The sequence below is a fragment of the Oncorhynchus nerka genome, linkage group LG27 (assembly GCF_034236695.1).
Source record: "Oncorhynchus nerka isolate Pitt River linkage group LG27, Oner_Uvic_2.0, whole genome shotgun sequence".
NCBI classification, from domain to species: Eukaryota; Metazoa; Chordata; class Actinopteri; order Salmoniformes; family Salmonidae; genus Oncorhynchus; species Oncorhynchus nerka.
Genome location: NC_088422.1, coordinates 68,655,483 through 68,680,271, shown reverse-complemented (window position 1 = coordinate 68,680,271; position 24,789 = coordinate 68,655,483). Strand labels below are relative to the sequence as shown.

At 43.7% G+C, this 24,789-nt stretch overlaps 1 pseudogene; it reads left to right on the top strand.

Moving 5' to 3' along the window:
- Positions 1-457: 457 nt before the first annotated feature.
- LOC115112532 (inositol 1,4,5-triphosphate receptor associated 1-like) lies at positions 458-24,202 on the top strand (annotated as a pseudogene).
- The last annotated feature ends 587 nt before the right edge of the window (positions 24,203-24,789 follow it).

Below are 24,789 nucleotides of genomic sequence, written 5' to 3'. Positions count from 1 at the left end.
AAACCTCAGATAATCCATAATATTCGAGAAGTTTATCAGAAGAGCTTTTTTAGTCTGTTTGCCTCTGTATGTACAGAACAGAGGATGCACATGTGTGCATGAGTATGAATGTTTGTTTGTCTGTGTGTTTATTTTAGGGGCTCAGTAGGAGCTACCCACCCACTCTTCATTTCTTGAGGTTATGTGACTGCCTGGTTTCCACCCTAAACCATGTCCTAGACTCCGATCTGGTGGGGGATGGAGGAATGATAGTTTGAGTTATACAGTGTTTTGATCAAACTCTATCATTCCCTGGTCAGACCTCTGCCCCCACAAGAATGATCACAGAGAGAAAAAAAATAGTGACTTGGCGCTCCCAGGCAGAGTACGAGCTCAGAGTTGGAGCTCAGAGTTGGAGTGTAATTCAGGAGATGTGATCAGTCAGGGCTGAGTGGAGTGGAGCGGCAGCCTCAGAGAAAAGCTGTACACATACACAGCAGCAGCCCAGAGAGGCACACAGAGCCTTCTCCTTAAATGGTCAAAGCTCCCAGGAGTGAAAGAGAGGCTGGTGCTGGGAAAAAAAAAGACAGGGAAAAGAAAGGAAAAGAGACAGCTAGGGATAGTTAGGTTTTCTGTGAAAAAAATCTGGGAATTACAGTTTGACTGAGGGAAAGTTCTGTCGGGTGTTTTATGTGGAGTTTATGTGGAGCTAAGCAGTGGAGGTTGTATCTCTCACAGGAGGTTACAGGTACAGCTATTGATCTATTCTCTGCTCTGTGGACAGGTAGAGATGATGTATTGCATGCGCGTTTTATTTGTTTAGAGATTAGAGAGTCTGCAGCTGCATGACATGCACTTTATCATTAGTATCTTTGGCTATGTGCATCGAGTTGACAGCCATGTTAAACAGTTGCGCAGTTCATCATCATTTTGGGATTATGTTGGAATATGTATATCTCTTGTGAGGGTTTACAGGCTGTCACTTATTGGGAAGATAGTAATGGTTTGCTAAGGGAGAACAATAATTACAAGACTTGGTTGAAAGTTGCAGATACTGGGATTCTATGCATGAACCAGCAGATGCTAATGATTTATTTGTTTTATTGCAATACTGTATATAGCCATGATCGTCTAAATGGCATTGGTATTTTGAACAAGCTCACTTGCATCCCCCTCTATCGCTCACCATCCATCTCTCATCTTTCTCACATTCCCTCCATATCCTGTTATCTGGGATGGTGGCTGTGTAACCACCACTTCCTCTGCCGGTTCTGTCCTCCCTGTGCTTTACACAACCACATTTTAAACTAATCTGGCAACAGGCAGAGAGCTTACGTAACAGGTGAGAACGGGGTCGGAAAACGCTATGCTCAGCTCATTTTATCATGAGAGAGCAGCGAGGCCAGCCCTCTGCCTTGCCGTGAGGTAACTCTGTGGCCCTCAGCTCAGCTTGGCCCCCTCGACTCTGTTTACTCTCACTGTGGACTCCCAGAAACTATCTCAGTCCAGGACATTGCTTCTAGATTCCAGTGTTGCACTGTAAAAAAAAAAAAAAAAAACGGCACCCACAAATCTAGTTGTTTCAACTAATTGTAACTGGATCCACAACATTTTTTGTTTCCTCAACTTGTTTACTCAAGTGTTACCTGAACAAATAAAACGGGTTGATCCAAACTTAGTTTCAACTTGAGAAAACTTTGGCAACAATTCTAACAACTTAAAATGATGTGTGCTAAACTTTCTCATGTGTTCATTCAACAACAAAAATATTATTTGGGCATCTTACCTAAAAAAAGGCTGTGGAATTAGTTACACACACAGTGCTGTTAACATACAAGGTTTTCAACTTATATATTTGACACACATTGACATACATGATTACATTGTGCATGTATACAGTCCTTATTATTCAACATGTCCTCACCTGGGATTTGAACTCACAACCTCTTGGTTCAAGGCCTTCTGGTCTTCCTGCTACGCCACCCAAATAATAATTGAATGAACATATGAGACAATTTAAGCAAACATTGTTTAAAGTTGACTGAATTTTTGCCTACTTTTTCAAATGTTAGAGCTAAGTTTGGGCCAACACATTTTTTTTTAAGTTCAGGTAAAACTGACCGAAAAGTTGAGTAAACAAAACAAAAAGCTGTGGAACCAATTAATAATAATAATAATATTAATTTGAAAGAAATAAAAAATGCTTTACAGTGTCTCAAAACCCTTGCAATGTTGCACAGTCACAGTACAGCAGTCTTTCTGGACTGCCTTTGTAGGTCACTGTGTGAATGTTCTTTAGATGGTCGTTTTTATCAGTATCTGAAAGTGTTCTCTCTATGTCATCTCCTTCATCATGTACAGATATAGAAGTGTGTAGGAGTAAATACGCAGGCTTGATAAGGAGGAGACCTTCGGTACTGAACCTGACCTCACTATACCCTCACACTAATGAAAATAGCATTCTCTGATGTTTCATAATGCACTAGAGATTTATAACAGCTGGTTATAAACGTTCATGACAAATCAATGATATGTTTATTGTAGTATGTTAGACAGGAGATCCGGGTGCATTTTGTGTTGTATGTGAGTGGTTCAACACAGCTCCAGTTGTAGGAAGTTGGCCTATCTGGACATTGTGTTTTGTGAAGGCCATAACAGGATAGTGATTTAAGGCCAGCATCCCAGTCGCCTCTTCACTGTTGACGTTGAGACTGGGGTTTTGCGGGTACTATTTAATGAAGCTGCCAGTTGAGGACTTGTGAGGTATCTATTTCTCAAACTAGACACTCTAATGTACTTGTCCTCTTGCTCAGTTGTGCACCGGGGCCTCGCCATTGTATATAAGAATTTGTTCTTAACTGACTTGCCTAGTTAAATAAAGGTAAAAATACATTTTAAAAATCTTTCTGAGACTTTGTCTAAATATCCCTCTTGTTCCTAAGAGACCGCTAAACAGTCTACTTCCTCCCTTGTGAGGGATAGGTCTATTAGCCTCACGTTCCCAGCATCCTCTAGCCACGTTAGCCATGTTTGTCATGACATTTACCAGCATACACTGTTACTGTACTGTGTCTGGACTCAGGAAGCCATTCCTCAATGAAATGTGCACTCTGGATTACTTATGAGCAAAGATAAGAGGGTGAATGTTTTCTGTTCTACAGCTTATTGTTTTTCCCTTCTGCTTAGTGAATACTGAACACATGACACTGAATTCCTCATTGCCGGCATGTCAGAAAAATCCATTTGATGCATTCTCTGTTTTTTTATTACGTCAAAATCGGCTAGATCTGATACAGCTAACAGCCCCATAAAATATTATTAAACATAGGTAGGGGCTAGGAGATGTTGAGTGTGGATGACACATCATAGTTCATGAATGGATTAATGGAAGATCTTGTTTTCGCTCTGTCAGAGCTGTGACGATTCAGATGCACCCTGCACTGATGACAACAAAACAAGCCAAGCCCAATGTCCTGACTTTGTCCCAGACCAAAAGCACAACAGTTCCAGCAGTAATGGTCCTGCATCTGCATTTTTAGGTAATAGATCCACTGTCGTCTTCAAATCAAAATCCAATGTATTCGTCACATACACAGTTTACAGCAGGTAAAATAGGTACAGTGAAATGCTCATGTGCACCTCACATATCTTCCACTTCCTTTTGGCAGGTCATACAGTGCCACCATTCATCTGCCTGTCATTTCTGCTCCTATCTCCTGTCGATCTGCTTGTTTAATGCGTTTTGTTTTCAAATGTCTGCTACTGCCTATACTGCCATGTTGTTAGTGTGAATGGGACCTCCTTGTCTGACCGTGTTGGTTCCTCCCTCTCATAGGTTCCATCCCAGTGTCAGAGACACAAACACCCCCAGTGTCCCCATCACAAGTCTTCCTCCAGTACGAGTGTGCCCCTTCACTTACCGTCCCAACGGATACCCCCCCCCCCCCCCCAGTCTGCCTGTGTCAGTCACGCTGCCGCTCGCACTGAGGAGAATGTAGCAGGGTTAGTGTTTATATTCTCTCTCTTTTACAGGAAGAGGATATTGCATGTGTTTAGATGAACATCCTCCCACAACTGAAGAGCTAGGCTAAGGTGAGACTGTGCAGGGATGCCACACCAGCTCCCGATAAGTTACAGGGGCACTCAGTACATTCCTAGGAGGAAGCGGGAACTGTCAGAGGATTGCATAAAGTGTGTTAGGAAAGGCCCACCTCTCCGGGTTTAGAATGAGGAGGTGGTGGTATTTCACATAGCAGGAAGCTGTGGAAGTTATTACAAATATTCAAGCTGATATACTGGTTATAATTGAGTTTGATATGATTTTGGAGAGATTTAACTGTTGATTATGGATAAAGAACAGTGTGTTGATGTGTTTGATCAGTCTCAGATCGGAGGATCCTAGTTGCCGTGACTACTGTCAACCAGAGGCCCGTGACTGTGGGAGTGGCCAAGCATTGCCACCTGGAGACTGTGGGAATCAGCCATCAAACCAAGAAGACAGTGCTGTAGTAAAGCCTCTGAACCAGAAGATAGTGGGAGGAGCAATGCATTACAACCAACAGATATTGGGTGTGATCTAGAGCATTGTGGGAGTTTCCATTCTCGAGCTCTACCGACTGTTTTAATAACAGGCTCAGATAAGGTAAGTTAGGACTGAACACTTTTTAATGATTACTTTAATGAGGATAGCCTCTTTTATTATTAAATACTCGAGTGATTCCCAAATCATTGTAGTTCAAAAATAAACACACACACACTATTCTAAATGGGCAGAGACAGAAACAAAAGCAAGTTATTTTACCCATTTAAGGTGTCCACATCCTTCCAAAACCATGGTTTTCTACACAAAAAAAACCTCCCATACCGAGAAGCGGAGTGAGTGGAGCTTGAGTGCTGGCTGTGGGGGGCACGGGTTGGCTGATGGATAGAGAGGCAGGGCAGGATGAGGGAGGACGGCCTGGGCTGGGCGGGGTTGGAATGGAGGCAGGGAGTCCTGGAGTGAGCACTGGCAAAGACCATTAGGCTCAGAGAGGGAGACTCCGGTAAGAATGTGACCTCCGTCAACCCCGACAGAGCTCTGACTGATGGCATGTCTGATTTAGATGATTCTGGCTCTGCTGAATGACATTTTCCGAGTGTATTATTTCCATGGGCATGTTGAAATGACAGGATAAGCATAACTGCGATTGTGATTGCGATTGTGATTGCGATATAACTGCGACTGTGATTGCAATTGTGTGGTTAGATATGCTCGTTTTAGTGTAAATATGGTAGTTCAAACTAACCTTGCTCTAACCTTGATTTAATTGCGACACTGCTAACCTTTCATCCTCCATTGTGCTACCTCGCTGCCCTCCCAGTTTGATTTGCCTGTCATAGATGTTCAGATTCGTTGCAAGGCAACGGTATCTTGTTTTTCTTTGTTCATTCTCAGAATTAAACAAGTATAACTTTAATAGCTGGAAGAATGCGTTCCTCTGGGATTCCCGTTCTCCCAGATTAATTTGGCTCATCCGCCCCCGCCTCTGGGGAGACAAAGGTCACATTTGTTTATGCACAGTGCTGGAAGCTGCAGGACTTGCTAGTCAGGTTTAACACTAGAGAGAAGCAGCTGACATGTCTGTGTGGTGGTTTGTCTGATACGTTATTACAGTAATATGCCGCTAGAGATTTGTGCTGGATCTGGAATATTGCAATGATAATTCATTGCATCATAACCAAGTTATTTGAGAGAAGGGCAAATCCATTGTAACAGAGTGACGCTGAGACTCTCTCTTTCACTTTACAATGTTTGCGAAGTTTAAAAGCCCAATCCAGCCATTCCTATCTTAATATCCAATCATTTCTGGATAGCAATTAAGTATGCAACCATTTCAGTATTAAGTATGCAACCATTTCATGCGGATTAATTAACGCATTGAAAAAGTCACGACCGGGCTGATGGAAACATAAAATGCCGGTACGATTGTATAAATGACAACAAACAATTTGTTTGTTCGTCATGGTGGGATCTTTTTGTGTCGGTTAAATTAATCATCTGAGAAATAGTGCTGGAAATGCCTTCATGGGCAAATATTTATATACTAACTATCATATCGTGATGATATGTTGTGTGGTCCTCCAACTACAACTCGGGAAAGCATGCAGTTTATTAACCTTTCTAGGGCAGGCATTCCGCTAGCGGAACCCCTCGACAATATTCCACTGAAATTCTAAAATATTTTTTAGAAATATGTAACTTTCACACATTAACAAGTCCAATACAGCAAATAAAAGATAAACTTCTTGTTAATCTACCCATCATGTCCGATTTAAAAAAGGCGTTACAGCAAAGCACAACATATGATTATGTTAGGTCAGAGCCAAGTCAAAAAAGAGTCACAAAAAGCAGAAATATAGATCAAATTAATCACTAACCTTTGATGATCTTCATCAGATGACACTCATAGGACATCATGTTACACAATACATGTATGTTTTGTTCGATAATGTGCATATTTATATCCAAAAATCTTAGTTTACATTGGCGTGTTACGTGCAGTAATGTTTTGATTCCAAAACATCCGGTGATTTTGCAGATAGCCACATCAAATCCCAGAAATACTCATAATAAACATTGATAAAAGATACAAGTGTTATTCACAGAATTAAAGATAGACTTCTCCTTAATGCAACCGCTGTGGCAGATTTTTAAAAAACTTTACGGAAAAAGCATAATCTGAGTACGGCTCTCAGAGCCCAATCCAGCCAAAGAAATATCTGCCATGTTGGAGTCAACAGAAGTTCAAAATAACATTATAAATATTCACTTACCTTCGATGATCTTCATCAGAATGCACTCCCAGGAATCCCAGTTTGACAATCAACAACAATAATTACTGATTTGTTCCATAAAGTCCATCATTTATGACCAAATAGCCACTTGTTGTTAGTGTTCAGCCCAGTAATCCATCTTCATGAGGCGCGAGCACTACGTCCAGACAAAAACTCGAAAAGTTCCGTTACAAGTCGTAGAAACATGTCAAACGATGTATGGAATCAATCTTTAGGATGTTCTTAACATAAAACTTCCATAATGCTCCAACCGGAGAATTCCATTGTCTGTAGAAAAGCACTGTAACGAAAGCTAACTCTGTCAGGACCGCGCGTCACGAGCCAGAGACACTCTGCCAGACACCTGACTTATTCAGCTCCCATTCCCACCTCCTTTATAGCAGAAGCCTGAAACACGTTTCTAAAGACGGTTGACATCTAGTGGAAGCCTTAGGAAGTGCAACTTGACCCCATAGACACTGCGTATTCGCCAGTTCACCAGCCCTATACAACTTCTGTGATTGTTTTCAATCAAAATGGTAAAAAAATAAAATAAATAAAAGCTTCTCAGCAAGAGCAATTTCTCAAGCAAAAATTAGGACTGTCTGGAAGTGGTCTGAGTGGGGATGGGAAATCTGAATACTAGCGGTTATTGGCAGAGAGGTTTGGAACTCTCTTTCTTATTGGTCTATTATTAACAAATTTACAGCCTAGTGATGTCACCAGGCAGACCAAAACTCCATCCCACCAAAACAGGCTGAAAGTACAGTTCAAACAGCTCTTACACTGAAAGAGCATTATTATAATTTCCACAATTTCACAGTATTAGTCCAACCTCATAGTGTGGAGATATATATCAAAACACAGACAGACAGATCTCGTTTTTGACTGCACTGAGCCTTTACCAAACTGCACCCCTATACACAGAAGTCTACATTTAACAACTGCCACTGAAAATATTACTAAAACACATTTATTAGAGGAACAGTGGAGATGCAAAGTTTGTTAACAGACAGTAAAATATCGCTGCAGAAAGAATTGGGTGTTAGCTCTGATATGGCATCTTGAGTTTGAAAAAAATCTACACTGAACAAAAATAGAAATGCAACATGCAACAATTTTAAAGATTTTACTAATCCAATGTTTCCTAACCCTGCTCCTCGAGTACCCCCGACAATACACATGTTTATTGTAACCCTGGACAAGCACACCTGATTCAACTTGTCAACTAATCATCAAGCCCTCAATGAGTTGAACAAGGTGTGGTTGTCAAGGGCTACAACGAAACTGTGTGCTGTTGGGGGTACTGAAGGACCAGGGTTGGGAAACACTGCTCTAATCTATGGATTTCACATGGCTGGGAATACAGATATGCATCTGTCGTCATAGATACCTTAAAAAATGGTAGGCGGTGTAGATCAGAAAACCAGTCGGTATCTGTGCCTCATGCAGCGCGACACATCTCCTTCGCATAGAGTTAATCAGGCTATTTATTGTGGCCTGTGGAATGTTGGTCCCACTCCTTTTCAATGGCTATGTGAGGTTGTTCGATATTGGCGGGAACGCTGTCGTACACGTCGATCCAGAGCATGCCAAAGGTACTCAATGAGTGACATGTCTGGTGAATATGTAGGCCATGGAAGAACTGGGACATTTTCAGCTTCCAGGAATTGTGTACAGATCCTTGCGACATGAAGCCATGCATTATCATGCTGAAACATGAGGTGATAGAGGCGGATGAATGGCACGACAATGGGCCTCAGGATCTCGTCACGTTATCTCTGTGCATTAAAATTGCAGTCTGTAAAATGCAATTGTGTTTGTTGTCCGTACCACCATGGGGCACTCTGTTCAGCAAACCGCTCGCCCACACAACGCCATACACACTGTCTGCCATCTGCCCGGTACAGTTGAAACCGAGATTCATCCATGAAGAGCACACTTCTCCAGCGTGCCAGTGGCCATTGAAGGTGCCGAACTACGATGCCGAACTGCAGTCAGTTAAAGACCCTGGTGAGGACGGCGAGCACGCAGACGAGCTTCCCTGAGACGGTTTCTGACAGTTTGTGCAGAAATTATTTGGTTGTACAAACCCACAGTTTCATCAGCTGTCCGGGTGGCTGCTCTCAAATGATCCTGCAGGTGAAAAAGCCAGATGTGGAAGTCCTGGGCTGGCATGGTTGCATGTGGTCTGAGGTTATGAGGCCGGTTGGACATACTGACAAATTCTCTAACATTACGTTAGGGGCGGCTTATGGTAGAGAAATTAACATAAGATTATTTAGCAACAGCTCTGGTGGACATTCCTGCAGTCAGCATGCCAATTGTATGCTCCCTCAAACCTTGAGACATCTGTGGCATTGCGTTGTGTGACAAAACTGAACATTTATTGTCCTCAGCACAAGGTGCACCTGTGTAATTATCATGCTGTTTAATCAGCTTTTTGATATGCCACAACTGTCAGGTGGATGGATTATCTTGGCAAAGGAGAAATGCTCACTAACAGGGATGTAAACACATTTGTGCACACAATTTGAGAGAAGTACGATTTTGATTCATATGGATAATTTCTAGGATCTTTTATTTCAGCTCATGAAACATGGGACCTACACTTTACCTGTTGCATTTATATTTTTGCTCAGTGTATTTTGGTTAGTACGTGAAGTGGATCAACCCCCGATAGTATAATGATGGTAACAGAAATCACATTTACATTTACATTTTACATTTAAGTCATTTAGCAGACGCTCTTATCCAGAGCGACTTACAAATTGGTGCATTCACCTTATGACATCCAGTGGAACAGTAGTGCATCTAAATCTTTTAAGGGGGGTGAGAGGGATTACTTTATCCTATCCTAGGTATTCCTTAAAGAGGTGGGGTTTCAGGTGTCTCCGGAAGGTGGTGATTGACTCCGCTGTCCTGGCGTCGTGAGGGAGTTTGTTCCACCATTGGGGGGCCAGAGCAGCGAACAGTTTTGACTGGGCTGAGCGGGAACTGTACTTCCTCAGTGGTAGGGAGGCGAGCAGGCCAGAGGTGGATGAACGCAGTGCCCTTGTTTGGGTGTAGGGCCTGATCAGAGCCTGGAGGTACTGAGGTGCCGTTCCCCTCACAGCTCCGTAGGCAAGCACCATGGTCTTGTAGCGGATGCGAGCTTCAACTGGAAGCCAGTGGAGAGTTGAGTTGAGTTGTTAGTTGAGAACGACAGGGTGTTGTCCAGGATCACGCCAAGGTTCTTAGCGCTCTGGGAGGAGGACACAATGGAGTTGTCAACCGTGATGGCGAGATCATGGAACGGGCAGTCCTTCCCCGGGAGGAAGAGCAGCTCCGTCTTGCCGACGTTCAGCTTGAGGTGGTGATCCGTCATCCACACTGATATGTCTGCCAGACATGCAGAGATGCGATTCGCCACCTGATCATCAGAAGGGGGAAAGGAGAAGATTAATTGTGTGTCGTCTGCATAGCAATGATAGGAGAGACCATGTGAGGTTATGACAGAGCCAAGTGACTTGGTGTATAGCGAGAATAGGAGAGGGCCTAGAACAGAGCCCTGGGGGACACCAGTGGTGAGAGCACGTGGTGTGGAGACGGATTCTCGCCACGCCACCTGGTAGGAGCGACCTGTCAGGTAGGACGCAATCCAAGCGTGGGCCGCGCCGGAGATGCCCAACTCGGAGAGGGTGGAGAGGAGGATCTGATGGTTCACAGTATCGAAGGCAGCCGATAGGTCTAGAAGGATGAGAGCAGAGGAGAGAGAGTTAGCTTTAGCAGTGCGGAGCGCCTCCGTGATACAGAGAAGAGCAGTCTCAGTTGAATGACTAGTCTTGAAACCTGACTGATTTGGATCAAGAAGGTCATTCTGAGAGAGATAGCGGGAGAGCTGGCCAAGGACGGCACGTTCAAGAGTTTTGGAGAGATCTGGACTATACAGAAATGCAATTGTGAATGTCATTTATATTCATGGTGATACAACCTGAATAGGTACACAAAGGTAGAGAAATGTAATATCCTCCTTTGCATGTTTGGGTATTATTCTACACAGACCGGACCAAATGTGTACCAATCATAGACGTCTATGTTTCACAAGTTTGGACATCGTACAGCACAGTAGAGAACAGTAGAGCACAGTACAGTACAGTAAAGTGCAGTAGAGTCCAATCAATTATAGTGTACTCTACTTTACTGTGCTCTACTGTCCTGTACTCTGTTGTACTGCAACTGTGGTTTGTGACTACTATGATTTTCCATTTTGGCCAATTCAATTGCAGTCATTATGTTGCAGATTTTTCAATCACTCTGTTACCAATATTATTATCAGTAGAAACATTATAACTAATTGGTAGGTCTACCATTTCTTGTTATTTCTGTGAAATGTCATTATCCTCCCTCCTCATGAGGGAGAGAAATTAGAAAACATCTTAACGATATGTGGGTTTTTGATAACAAAATGACAAGACACGAGGCAATATTACTTAAACTTACAGAAGGCAAATCATTTCTGCAAAACTAAATAGAAGTGTTGATATTAGTTGGCAGGGGTCTTTTCTTCAACATGATTGTTTTTAATGTATTTCTGATACCTTTTTAAGAATTTTTCTGGAAGATGTTTACTAAGACCCCTTTTCCATCTGTTTATCCACAAATCAAAGTGTTGACATATGCCACATTTTTTGAAAAATCTATGCCTTCTAATAATAGTGACTTGTGATATTTAACCTATAAGCGTCACATGTTGGTGCTCATTGCTCCTTTTACACAGAGATGACCAGAACACTGCAACTGCAATACTATTTACTTTGAATGTATGTCTACAAGGCCCTTTCCTTATGACATCATAGGTTTTTGTCTTCCAACATCAAAGTTCAAACAGACATAACCACCACCAGTTGGCACACCCGTTCATAAGCAAATGTATCTATACACTTATCCTATTTGAGGAAGCGTCATGCTTCTTTGTGGTTTCCCTGATAGTTAGAAGCTATCAGAGGCTGCGTATTCTCACCTGTACCTGTGTGACTTCCTGCTTGCATGCATATAATTCTGGTTTCAGGAAGGAGGGGGCCACAAGTTGTACTGCTTTCCCTGGGTTCAGACTGAACAGCAGTTAGAGGAATCCCCTACCCAACCCACTCCAGCTGAGAGCCCCTTTTTCTTCCCCCTGACACGACCCCGAGCCCCACGGCCCCCGTTATGCCCGTCCTCCCGGAAGAAGAGGAGGATTCCCCTGAGGAGCTCGACAGTTCCTCCAGCTCACCCAGCACAGTGAGTACCTATCCATTACATTAAACCTTCACTGTAAAGCTGTGGTATGTTGCACTCAGAGCTATACATGACACTATCTCATTAATACAGAACCTAGAACCTCAGTATTGACAAGCTATACTGATTTACAATGAATGTGTGAGCAACAATAGCATATCAGCAATATGAACATTAGTCTTAGCTCATATCTATGCTCATAGTGTTGCTCACATATTCATTGCTAATACATGTTAGTGTGTTTTGGATGTGTGTATCTTTAGTAACAATGAATCCTTTCACTGTCCTTCACCAAACTAATTCATTCATGATTTGAGTTTGGGATTCCTGTGCCTTATGGGTGCGTTTCATCCACTTCCATTTTTGGCTCAGGAACAAAGCTTCACTCAGCAGTGAAAATATGTAATTAATCCCAGCAAAAACATGAGCAGGATGTTCTTTCCTCTTCTGTCCAGATTACAACCTTTTTTCCCCAGAGCCTCTTATTACCTGTTTTTTGTGTTGATGAGATCATTTGCACTGCGCTGGTGGTCAAGACAGGTTAGCACAGTGTGTCCAGACCACTCCAAATCTTGGCTCTACTTTGAAGACTGAACTGTCTCTCGTTGTTTTGTTCTGTCATCTGTTCACATCCTGTGTGACTCCCCACCCTAATGTTTATTGAGTTGAGTAGACTTGTACAGAGCAGTGGACAGATTGGATGTTCTATGAGTCTCTGAATGTGGCTTTGCCTAGTCCAGTATGTCTCCCAGAAAACATGCTCTTGAAACTCTGTTTTTGAGACAAAAAATAGAGGCTTCCTGAAAGCTGTCTGTGTACAATCAGGACCTATATACAGATTTGTGTTGAGCCGATGACTGCCTCACCAGAACCACTGAGTTACACCTCCTAGAAGTATACTGTCACTCGTTTCACTCAGTCATAAACACGGCCTAGATAAGACTTCACTGAGGAATGCAATGAGCCTCTGTAATCTAACCTGGGGGTATGGCAGCCGTAGAAAATGATCCTCCTTTATTAAACAAATGCCCTGGCCTTTCAGTTTTAGACTGTTACAGGGATAACATTTATTCACATTCTCTTCCAGGACAAAGGTTACAGTGAAGCTCTCAGTGAAGGTTAATTTAATGCCTCCCTGTTTATTTGCATAATTTTCTCTGAGGGTAGAACTGGGACTCTAGGATATAAATAAAACATGTACAGGGTATATAAGCCTGACCTTTAATGTTGGAAATATACTTCATATGGTTGACTTGGTTCAAGTGAGTGTTCATTCTGTCCTTCCACTCTCCTGGGATGCTGAGGTCCAGTGAGTTCAGGATGTGTTTAGTCCAGAGGGACGTTGTCTAGAGTTTCTCTGATGTTCAGGGGTTCAGGCTGTTGACATTGTGCTTCTGAGCTAAAAATGCTGCTGCTGCTGGAAACCATGGACCACCTGCTAGTCAACAGAGCTAAGTGCCTCACTGAAATACCCACCGATCACAGAGGACCACAAGTGTATTTATTTTTCCCCTTAAAAGTGCTTTGAAATGGGTATGCCTTGAAGTCTTTTTCCTCCTGCGGATTCCACCACGTTCCCCATACAGTCCCAGCCATGGTCAACATCAGGAAGGGTCTAGAGACATTAAGGTGTATATTTGGCTCTATCTTCACATTAATATCGACATTAAAAGCTTATGAAAACACCAAGTCTTCAGTTTGGGGAACCAAGTCACCAAACATCTCTGTGAAGGTATGTACACAATATTTTATAGATGTGTACATAAGCAGGAAGGTTAAAGGGTAGAGAATGAGAAAGTGCCTTTGCGGTGACACAAGCCAATTGGTGACATGTTTACTCAAATGTCTCTGTAATCCTTGTGTTGCATGCTTTTATGTTTTGAATGATTTAAATGAAAATGTCCCCCAATTTACGTCATTGCAATAACAATATCCATATCTATGAATTTGCCTTCTATTTGAGAGACAATATCAGATTGTTCTATGGCAGGATCCCATGTCTGCGATCCAGGTCCCTCAAAAGTCCACTCAAAACCTTTTTCATGCAGTCTAGTTCTGGTCTTGCTGCATAACCTTTTGTTTCTCACATATCTTTCTATCTAGTATACACCAGTTGAAAGTAGAGCAGTTACCGTGGCGATGCCTGCTCCCACCATTGTCTTCCCAAAGCAAGCGACCGTGACCGTGGTCCAAGCAGACGGTCGCCCTCTGGAACAGACCAGGTACATGTGTTATTTCATCCTGAGAACAGGACTGCTCATGTCAAAAAAGGCTTGAGAGCAAACCACCTCTTGAAAGATTTGCCACTTTAACCAAGCCAGGATCGAAATATTTCTAGAAAAGAAAATCCGTCCTTCTTCAAGTGTTTAGAGTAGCTAAATGTAAATAAAGACTGTGTCGTAAGAACACGGCGTCTGTTCATTTTAAACGTTTCTCTTTCCCAGACCACACAGTCCCAGATCTCGCTTGTCCCGAAACTCCCTGGGAGGACCCATCACTACCGTCGGTGGGTACAATCAAATACTTAAAGGCTAAATATAGCCTCGTGTTAACAAAACGTACATAAGTCCATTGTTCAAAATGTTCCATTGAGTTCCATTGGGATTTATTTCTTCATAACATTGTATGGCTAATTTAATTCCATCTATTGAAATGTCTAAGTTTGGTCATCAGTTTCTGACTGGTCCCCTTTGTCCTTAGAAAAGCATAGCCCAAGCTCTCAGCGCCGGGATGCTTCTGCTTTGATTACTATTGATGTTGGCTTGTTGCTCTGTGCTGAGCTCAGAGAGAATACTATTGGTTGTTGCCATTTGTCTCTTATTGTCTCTGTTTGTGTTTTAATTACGTGTGTGTGTGTGTGTGTGTGTGTGTGTGCGCGCGCGCGTGCGTGCGTGCGTGTGTGCGTGCACGTGCGTATGTACATGTGTATCCTTCTCAGACAGTACAGGCAATGTGATAGACCTGGTGAAAGACCATCTGCCTGAGCTGCAGCTCTCAGAGGAGGACCGTCAGAAGAACCTGGTGCTGCTGCAGGAGGCCAAGAAAGTCAGCGACCGCTTCCTGAGCCGCAGGGGTCGAAAGTCCACCTGCAGCCTCTCTGAATCCCCCACAGGTGAGAGACACTCACTGGTTTACAGATTGGTGTACAAGTGAAACAGGGAAATATACAAGTACTTTACGATAAGTCTTACTGTATAGTATACAGTATGTAAGAGGCAGAAAGATGATACAAGAAATGTCACGTAAGCTCTTCACTTTAAGACCACTATTTGCACAGTAGAGATTTAGTCAGCTGTTGAAGTGTAGATTTGGTTTAACAATATTTTGACTCTTAACATTGGTTATGAAATACAGTGAGCAGCCACAAACCCTCAGGTCTGCTAGCTGAGTTGCGTAAGTGAGTCATTGTAATTGCTGCATTTTTCTATCTTGACTTCCGGAGTTATCTGAACATCACGTACGTGCCCTCATGCCTTCGTCTTGCAGCATTCTGAATGCACGCCAGATAAGTCCAGTCTTCCCTCACATAACAGACTACAGTGACAGATATCAAATGAAGTCCCAATAACTATAGTTTTATTGTTGCGTTGTTATCTGGAAAGCGATGCTGATGCAGTATACTGTACTTTCATTGCCCAAACATAAAAGACGTGTGTGTTTTATCCACAGGTCTTTCTCCTAACCTCACACCATCCTCCTCACCTGTACCGTCCAGAAGCAGCTCTCTAATCACAGCCCCTCAAATAGGTACGTCCATCTTTCTGTCTGTTAGAGAATACTCACTCTCTTCAATGGAGCGCATGAAAAGCCTTGCTTAAAAATATAAAAAATGCATTTAATTAAACAGCTTTTGTTCTAAACCTTTTTCTTTCAGCTGTAGCCACAGAGGTGAACTATGCCCCCTCATCGCCTGTCAGCCTGGTAAGACCAGTATGGATTCTTCTGATGCACTCAGTAGTGGTGTTTTAACACTATGTTGATGTGTGTTGATTTGTTCTCCTCTCTGGCAGCGATTGGAGGTTCTGTCTACGAGGGAGCAGGCTGACACCAGTACACCAGAGCATGAGGTAGCACAGCACTCTCACCACCACTCTCATTCTCAAGTGGCACCCTGGAACAGTTAGTCAAACATGAAAATGCAATACGTAGTTAGTAAAACCCTCATGAGTTTACACTCCAGAATAGCTATGCTCATAGCTATGTTGGATACAATAATTAATTTACGGTAGAACAAATGTTGACATTCTTGCGCCCCCTTTCCAAGAAAATCTTATTTGTTTCTTCTGAATTGACAGTGTTTAAGGAATTATGATATTGCTGTTTTTAGAGCACCAGGAGGTTGGTGGACTGGAAGCCCAATGAGAAGCGTAAGGTGTCCTCAGGCACCCTGGCTCCCCGCTACTCTGGCCCCCTACCCCCCAGGGAGCCCAATGGGGGCCAGAAGGAGAACTGTGACCCCCGGGTAACAGCTAAGAATTGCCATGAACCCGTACTAGTCAATAAGCCAGAGGAGGGTCTGGTTCGAGCCCCCAACCAGGCCCCTGCCACTGGGGTGGCCAAGCCTGTCCCTCGGCCCCCCACTCAACAGGCCCCCTGCACGGCAGAGATCAAGACAATTGGGGCCTTTCCTCCCCTCATGAGAGCTGTGTCCTGGGACACTGTTGGAACCCTCAACGCCAGGAATGGGGCACCAAGTCTCCCCCCTACAAACGAGGAAACCTTCTCCTTTCAAGACAAGACTCGGGATGCCCTGCTCAAGTCCTCTGGGTACAAGGACTTCCCTGTACAGCCTGTCAACGTGCAGAAGCTGTCCAAAATAAGAGAGGTACGATGGGAGCCTTTTAACGACCGGGGCTCATCCCTTGAGTTTCACCAGACAGCATTAATATGACATTTATTGCATGTTTTGGGGATTTAAAAGCCTTTTAGTAAATGCTAAAATCATGAGAGAGAATGTTTTGTTCTTGTAATGTTTTGGTCTTGTAAACATCTTTGTGCGACACAGTTATTACAACATGAAAGCTCTTAAAAATCTAAATGTGCACTGTTCTTCTGTATACAGGAGCACAAGCTGATGCGGAACCAAAGCATTGTGGGGTCAAAGTTGGCAGACTTGAGTGAAACAGCTGAACAGGAAAGAGGTACTGTGTTACCCCGTGTCTGACCTGGAGAGGAGACAGTGCTGTGTAACAGACCATTGGTTGTGGACAGTAGACTTTTATCTAGTGAGGGGGAAAGGAGTCAAGGCTCCCAGCTACGTCACAGGATGCTAGTCCTTACTGACCCCGAGAGATTTTCCTTAGAACTGAGGGCATGTTCTGTTCTAAGTTTGCACAGAGCTGCAATTTATTGGCAACCTGAAATGTTATTTTTAGTTTGCACCAGCAGATGGTGTGAGTGTTAACTAAAACATGAGAGAACCCAGTCAGCTAATATTGGTTTGCCCAAACTTTGAAAAGACATCAGTGAAGTAGTTTGTGATCCAAGAAAATTGCAGTACAATGTTGTTCAGAAGTAGGTCGATTATCAAAATAGTAATCTGATCATTTAAATAAATTAGGGTTTCCCATAGAGATCAGATTGCCACGTTGTAACTATCTAATGGTTGTGTGTGTGTGTGTGTGTGGCCTGGTCCCTCTCTTCTGCCCCCTGCAGGGTCTCCTACTGATGAGGAGGCTAAAGAGAAGTCAGACGCCATGCCCAACATCTCAGACATCATGCTGAGGAAACTCAAACTGCACAGAGGGCTACCAGGCTGGTGGGTATCACAGTATTTAGACTGACAGGGATTGACCTTTGACCATATATTTAGTTTTTTTCTACTTACATACTGAACCTATATTTCCTCTCTGATTATTTTGTAGTGCACCTCCACTCACGGAAAAAGAAGTTGAGGTTAGTATCTACTCTGGAGAGTGTATTATACAACAGTAACAGTTTTATAGTGCATGTTCTCCCTCTGTCTGTGGCCTCATGAATGTAGTGTACAGGAAGCCCCTAGTACCTACCCATGATTGAGACTAATGAGAGCCTTAATGATTTCCTGTCTCTAAGAAGAAAATGCAAACATGGCTGTGTTGTTTGAGTGCAGAGCACTTGGCCTAGGCTATAGCCCCACCTGCCCAGACACCGGTTCCTCCCAGGGGGATACATGTTGTGCACTAGGACAGTCGAAGTCCCCGATTTCCTCTCAACGCTTGTCTCGGTACTCTGCGACGATGTTTGGGATTCTGCAGCAAAGACCGTTTGATCATGACAGCATGGCACCAGGAGTTCATCTGTCAGCATCGCTGCACGTTATAGGCTCATCTCAGGCCTGGTAGCAGGCAGCACTGTCAACACACTGGCTAGTTGGTGCTCTATATGGCAGCTGGGTAGCCAGCTGGTGTAGTTGTGCTTTACATTACCGCATACTGTACATTGCTAGCATAACAGTTATGTTACAGTTTTGTGGAGGTCCAGTGAGTTGGTGTGTCACAGTCCTGAATAATGGTATCTAATGTGTCCCCGGGGACCGTTTCATGAACATTAAACACAGTCATATCCTCCCCACAGAACGCGTTTGTTCAACTGTCGCTGGCGTTCCGGAACGACAACTACACTCTGGAGACACGGCTCAAACAGGCGGAGCGGGAGCGGACCCTGACCGAGGAGAACACGGAGAAGGAACTGGAAGAATTCAAAGGCTCTCTGAAGGTCAGCCTTTAGTCGGCCATGATGACACAGGAAAATAAATGAGTTGTGATTCACTTTCACTTATAAAAGACCTGTGTTTTGTTGGTGTTGTCTCCTCAGTGCACGGCACCACAGTGGAGTAACATGGAGCAGCGGGAGACCTACCAGTGCCTCATGGAGACAGTAGCAGTACTGCACCGTCTGGCCACCAGGCTCTCCAGCAGAGCTGAGGTGGTTGGAGCAGTCAGACAGGTACTGGAACGCAGGCATAGGATAGGATAGGATAGGCCATCCACGGGGTACACTAATGATTCGAGGAAACCCATGAATGAGAGAAGAAAACATTGAGTGAAAACTTTTCCATGATCCTGTCATGAGAAAAACACTTTGGGATGTTCAGGGCCATGGGTATGTTTGTTTTTGGACAGATAAGTTATGTTTATGAACGATTTAGTCTGATGTTATGCTTTCCCTCAGGTTATCGTTCACGCCAAAGCCAACTCCAATAAATGACTAGGGAAGGACTCAGGGGTATGTCCGTTGTTAGACGTCACACAAGTCCCTTGTGATTTATAGACTAACAACATATTGCTGCTGACCCCAAACCTGATCCCAGACCTGACATGATGATGGCTTTCTACAGTGTTGGAGTCTCTCTCTCTCTCGCTCTCTCTCGTGACTGTATGGTTAACTCTCCTGCCCATAGAGAGTAATGACTCTGTCGTTGCTGCTATCTAGAACATAAAATGGTTATTTCTCTGTCCCCATAGGAGAACCCTTTTTGGTTCCAGGTAGAACCCTTTTGGGTTCCAAGTAAAACGCTTTCCACAGACGGTTCTACATGGAACCCAAAAAGGATTATCCTATGGGGACAGCCAAAGAACCCTTTTGGAACCCTTTGTGTGACAGGAGAAACGTATGAACAAGGCCACAGAGGTGATGATGCAGTACGTGGAGAATCTGAAGAGGACCTATGAGAAGGACCACGCTGAGTTGATGGAGTTCAAGAAGCTGGCCAACCAGAACTCCAGTCGCTGCTATGGAGGATCCATAGACACTGGAGGTACACCTGCACAAACCCTTTATCTCCAGATAGGTGAGTTGTTGCAAATGTTAATTGACTTAATTAAACTGCATTCTCCTGTGTCCTTTGGTTAGATGATGGAGTCCCACGGCCATCCAGATCAATGTCGCTGACCCTGGGAAAGGTTGGTTTTGTAGTGTTTTTACCCCTTTTTCTCCCCAATTTTGTGGTATCCAATTGTTGTAGTAGCTACTATCTTGTCTCATCGCTACAACTCCCATACGGGCTCGGGAGAGACGAAGGTTGAAAGTCATGTGATATACAACCCAACCTAGCCGCACTGCTTCTTAACACAGCGCGCATCCAACCCGGAAGCCAGCCGCACCAATGTGTCGGAGGAAACACCGTGCACCTGGCAACCTTGGTTAGCGCGCACTGCGCCCGGCCCGCCACAGGAGTCGCTGGTGCGCGATGAGACAAGGACATCCCTACCGACCAAGCCCTCCCTAACCCGGACGACGCTAGGCCAATTTTCTTCTTCCCTCTATCTCTCACCCTCTCTCTCTGCCTCCTTTCCAATTGTTCCTTATCAGGCTTTGCCCAGACGGAGGGTCAGTGTTGCGGTAGTCCCCAAATTTAACCTCCTGAACATCCCTGGTCAGACCCCGGTCATGGCAGGACCCGGCCCCAGCGTTGCCATGGGACCCAGCCCCCAACCCACCATGGGCCAAGCACTTCCTGTCCTGGTATGTTTTCTACCCAATCACAACCTTCTCAGCCTGTCAACCTGACCACGTGATTAAGTGGTAATATCCTGTCTATTTAAGTTTATTAGTCTGCTTCGTCTACATGCATGTTGTTCGTTCTTGTTAATTACAGTGTGAAGCCAACAGTGTGAAAAGCAACTTTCCCACTGAGCCTACACATCCAGCTATAGATGAGAGGTATGTTCCTCCATCCTCTGTCATAAGGTTGACCTAATGCATACCCACAAATATACTGTACATACTGTACTCAGCACAATCTATCTCCTTGCCTGTATTGACTGGTTCCCAAGGTCAGTTCACAGCGCTGTGAAACAATGTGCGATGCGGGGCCTTAATATATGTACACCCTTATCAGAAGACATCTTGTGCTGTATCAGAATATTTGCCTCATGTACTTGACCTTCAGGAAGTGTTCCCGCGGGAGTAACTTGATTAATCATTGCCATCCGGATACCAGGGGCCATACACAGCAGATAACTGCACTACCCTTATGCAACTCCCAGATTGTCTATGCACCCAAAATAACTGTGCAACATTCCATAAAAATCCAACTGCAACTGGCTGATGGGCTATTCTGAGATGTAATCTAAACATTTGGGCTGGGGAGCTTGACAAAAGCCAGGAGAGAGGGAGAGGGAGAGGGAGATGTGCTCTCTTAGTTCGCCCCATGCCAAAATCTCAGGATCTCTCAAAGCAAGAGAGACAATAACAATGTATTAAGTGTCTGCTCAGTAAAAGCCAGGGACGTTTTAAGAGTCCCCATGTACACATTTTGCCTTCGTACTTTTGTTTTTACGCAAGCTTGCCTGGCAGTGATGGTGCCATCCCCGCACGCTGCCATTCAACTGTGTTCCAGCCTGTTCATTAACACAAGGCCACAGTGTTATGATGGAAAGCCTAATGACCATGATGCACTCCTCACTCTCATCATGATGTCTGTTGGTAAAATGTTCTATGTGTTTTTTCCGCTATGAAACAATGCAGTGGAAAGAGTGTAGCAGAGCAGGAAGCTGAGCCATCTGCCCCAGCCAAGCCCTCCGTCAACCTAGAGGAGATCCGATCAGAGATCAGATCAGAGATCAAGGCAAAGATCGAGGAGGAGGCCTACAATAAAGGGTGAGGCCCTTTTCTATGTACCCACTCACACTGACCACCCACACACATACCCACAGTCACACACCCTGTGCAAGCTGACAGGGGAGTGGCTCAACACTGGCTGTACTCTACTGACATAATAGCCCCAGTACATAATAGAATATGAATACTCAACGAAATATACTGTACATTCAGTACAGTCAGCATTGCAATAAAGTAAAGTAGTTTATACACTACCGTTCAAAATTTTAGGGTCACTTAGAAAGGACAAGTACATTGTTTTTGAAAGAAAAGCTATTTTCTTTGTCCATTGAAATTACATCAAATTGATCAGAAATACAGTGTAGATAATGTTAATGTTGTAAGTGACTATTGTAGCTGGGAATGACAGATTTTTTAATGGAATATCTACATAGGCGTACAGAGTCCCATTATCAGCAACCATCATTCCTGTGTTCCAATGGAACATTGTGTTAGCTTATCCAAGTTTATCATTTTAAAAGGCTAATTGATCATTAGAAAACCCTTTTGCAATAATGTTAGCACAGCTGAAAACTGTTGTGCTAATTAAAGAAGCAATACAACTGTCCTTCTTTAGACTAGTTGAGTATCTGGAGCATCAGCATTTGTTGGTTCGATTACAGACTCAAAATGACCAGAAACAAATAACTTCCTTCTGAAACTCGTCAGTCTATTCTTGTTCTGAGAAATGAAAGCTATTCCATGCGAGAAATTGCCAAGAAACTGAAGATCTCGTACAACGCTGTGTACTACTCCCTTTACAAAACAGCACAAACTAGCCCTAACCAGAATGAAAGAGGAGTGGGAGGCCCCGGTGCACAACTGAGCCAGAGGACAAGTACATTAGAGTGTCTAGTTTGAGAAACAGAGGACTCAAGTCCTCAACTGGAAGCTTCATTAAAGAGTACCTGCAAAACACCAGTCTCAAAGTCAACAGTGAATAGGCGACTCTGGGATGCTGGCCTTCTAGACAGAGTTGCAAAGAAAAAGCCATATCTCAGACTGGCCAATAAAAATAAATTATTAAGATGGGCAAAAGAACACAAACAATGGACAGAGGAACTCTGCCTAGAAGGCCAGCATCCTGGAGTCACCTCTTCACTGTTGACGTTTAGACTGGTGTTTTGCGGGTACTATTTAATGAAGCAAAACAAAAATGTTTATTTCCTTTCAAAAACAAGGACATTTCAAAGTGACCCCAAACTTTTGAATGGTAGTAATGTGCCACTGCTGATACTTCCTCTACTATCAGCTCATGTGCCTTTTTAAAGAGAAAACAACTGTAATGTTCCAAATACAGCTACCAAGAGGGACTGAAGAGAAGCAAAGAAATCAAAGAGGTGGAGGAAGAGGAGGAGAAAGTAGAGGAAAAGACAGAAAAGAAGGATGAAGGAAAAGGAAAAGAAATCATCAGAAAAGAAAAGTTCAGCAGGTGATTTTCACTTCATGTAGATCAATTGTAAATGAATTATTATGTAGTTATACTAGCCGCTGTATGGTGACTGGGTGTATAACTTGAATTGTTCTGAATCCCCTCTCAATTTTTCCTTTACAGTAAGGTTGAAGAGGTCCTAGTTGTCCTGGACCGGCTTTGCCCCAAGATTTTCCGCCGTAACCGACTTCTCTGGATTGTTTTGACGTTGTTCCTGGTCACGTTTCTGGTCGTCAATGTTTTCACATACTTTAGTGATCGCTATAACAACCACGGGGACATGTCGGCAGAAAAAGCCATGGTCCAGGGCAAGAAGAAGATCTTTGAACTGAATGTAGGAGTACAGCCAAAGAATCCCACTCCAGAATAACAAAGAGCCTGTCTCATACTTCTCTCAGTCCACAGACAATTCTTTCCATGATACATCACCATACAAGAGCTGAACTTGAATATCGGGTTTTGATTTGGTTTGGCGATGTATCTTCAGGAGCGTTTATTGAGGTTTTTTGATTGGTTTCAGAGGACAAGCCTTCTAATGATCATAAACTTTATCAAGGCATATTTATGTCCTGTTAGGAAAGCTGCCCAAGTGTTTGTGATGGTGATATATGATTGTTGCTTTGGGGGCCAAGTATAATAGTGTGATGAAATATTTTCTTATGTACAGTGAGATCCAGGACTTTGGATTTTAAGCTATTTTGTCAGCTTTAATATGTGGGCATTTTCATTCATACCAGGTGAACTGTTTAGAAATTACAACACAGTCCCCCCATTTCAGGGAGCCAGAAGGTTTTGGACAAATTCACTTATATGCATATTATAGAAGTCCAACGTGTAGTATTTGGCGTATGACTCTACTAATCTGTTGGATGCATTCACAGTTTGTTTCGGTTGTGTTTCAGATTATTTTGTGCCCAATAGAAATTAATGGTAAATAATGTATTGTGTAATTTTGATGTTATAAATAAGAATATAATATTATAATATTAATATAATAACTCTTCTACTTTAATGTGGATGTTACATTTACATTTACATTTACATTTAAGTCATTTAGACTTACAAATTGGTGCGTTCACCTTATGACATCCAGTGGAACAGCCACTTTACAATAGTGCATCTAAATCTTTTAAGGGGGGGTGAGAAGGATTACTTTATCCTATCCTAGGTATTCCTTAAAGAGGTGGGGTTTCAGGTGTCTCCGGAAGGTGGTGATTGACTCCGCTGTCCTGGCGTCGTGAGGGAGTTTGTTCCACCATTGGGGGGCCAGAGCAGCGAACAGTTTTGACTGGGCTGAGCGGGAACTGTACTTCCTCAGTGGTAGGGAGGCGAGCAGGCCAGAGGTGGATGAACGCAGTGCCCTTGTTTGGGTGTAGGGCCTGATCAGAGCCTGGAGGTACTGAGGTGCCGTTCCCCTCACAGCTCCGTAGGCAAGCACCATGGTCTTGTAGCGGATGCGAGCTTCAACTGGAAGCCAGTGGAGGGAGCGGAGGAGCGGGGTGACGTGAGAGAACTTGGGAAGGTTGAACACCAGACGGGCTGCGCGTTCTGGATGAGTTGTAGGGGTTTAATGGCACAGGCAGGGAGCCCAGCCAACAGCGAGTTGCAGTAATCCAGACGGGAGATGACAAGTGCCTGGATTAGGACCTGCGCCGCTTCCTGTGTGAGGCAGGGTCGTACTCTGCGGATGTTGTAGAGCATGAACCTACAGGAACGGGCCACCG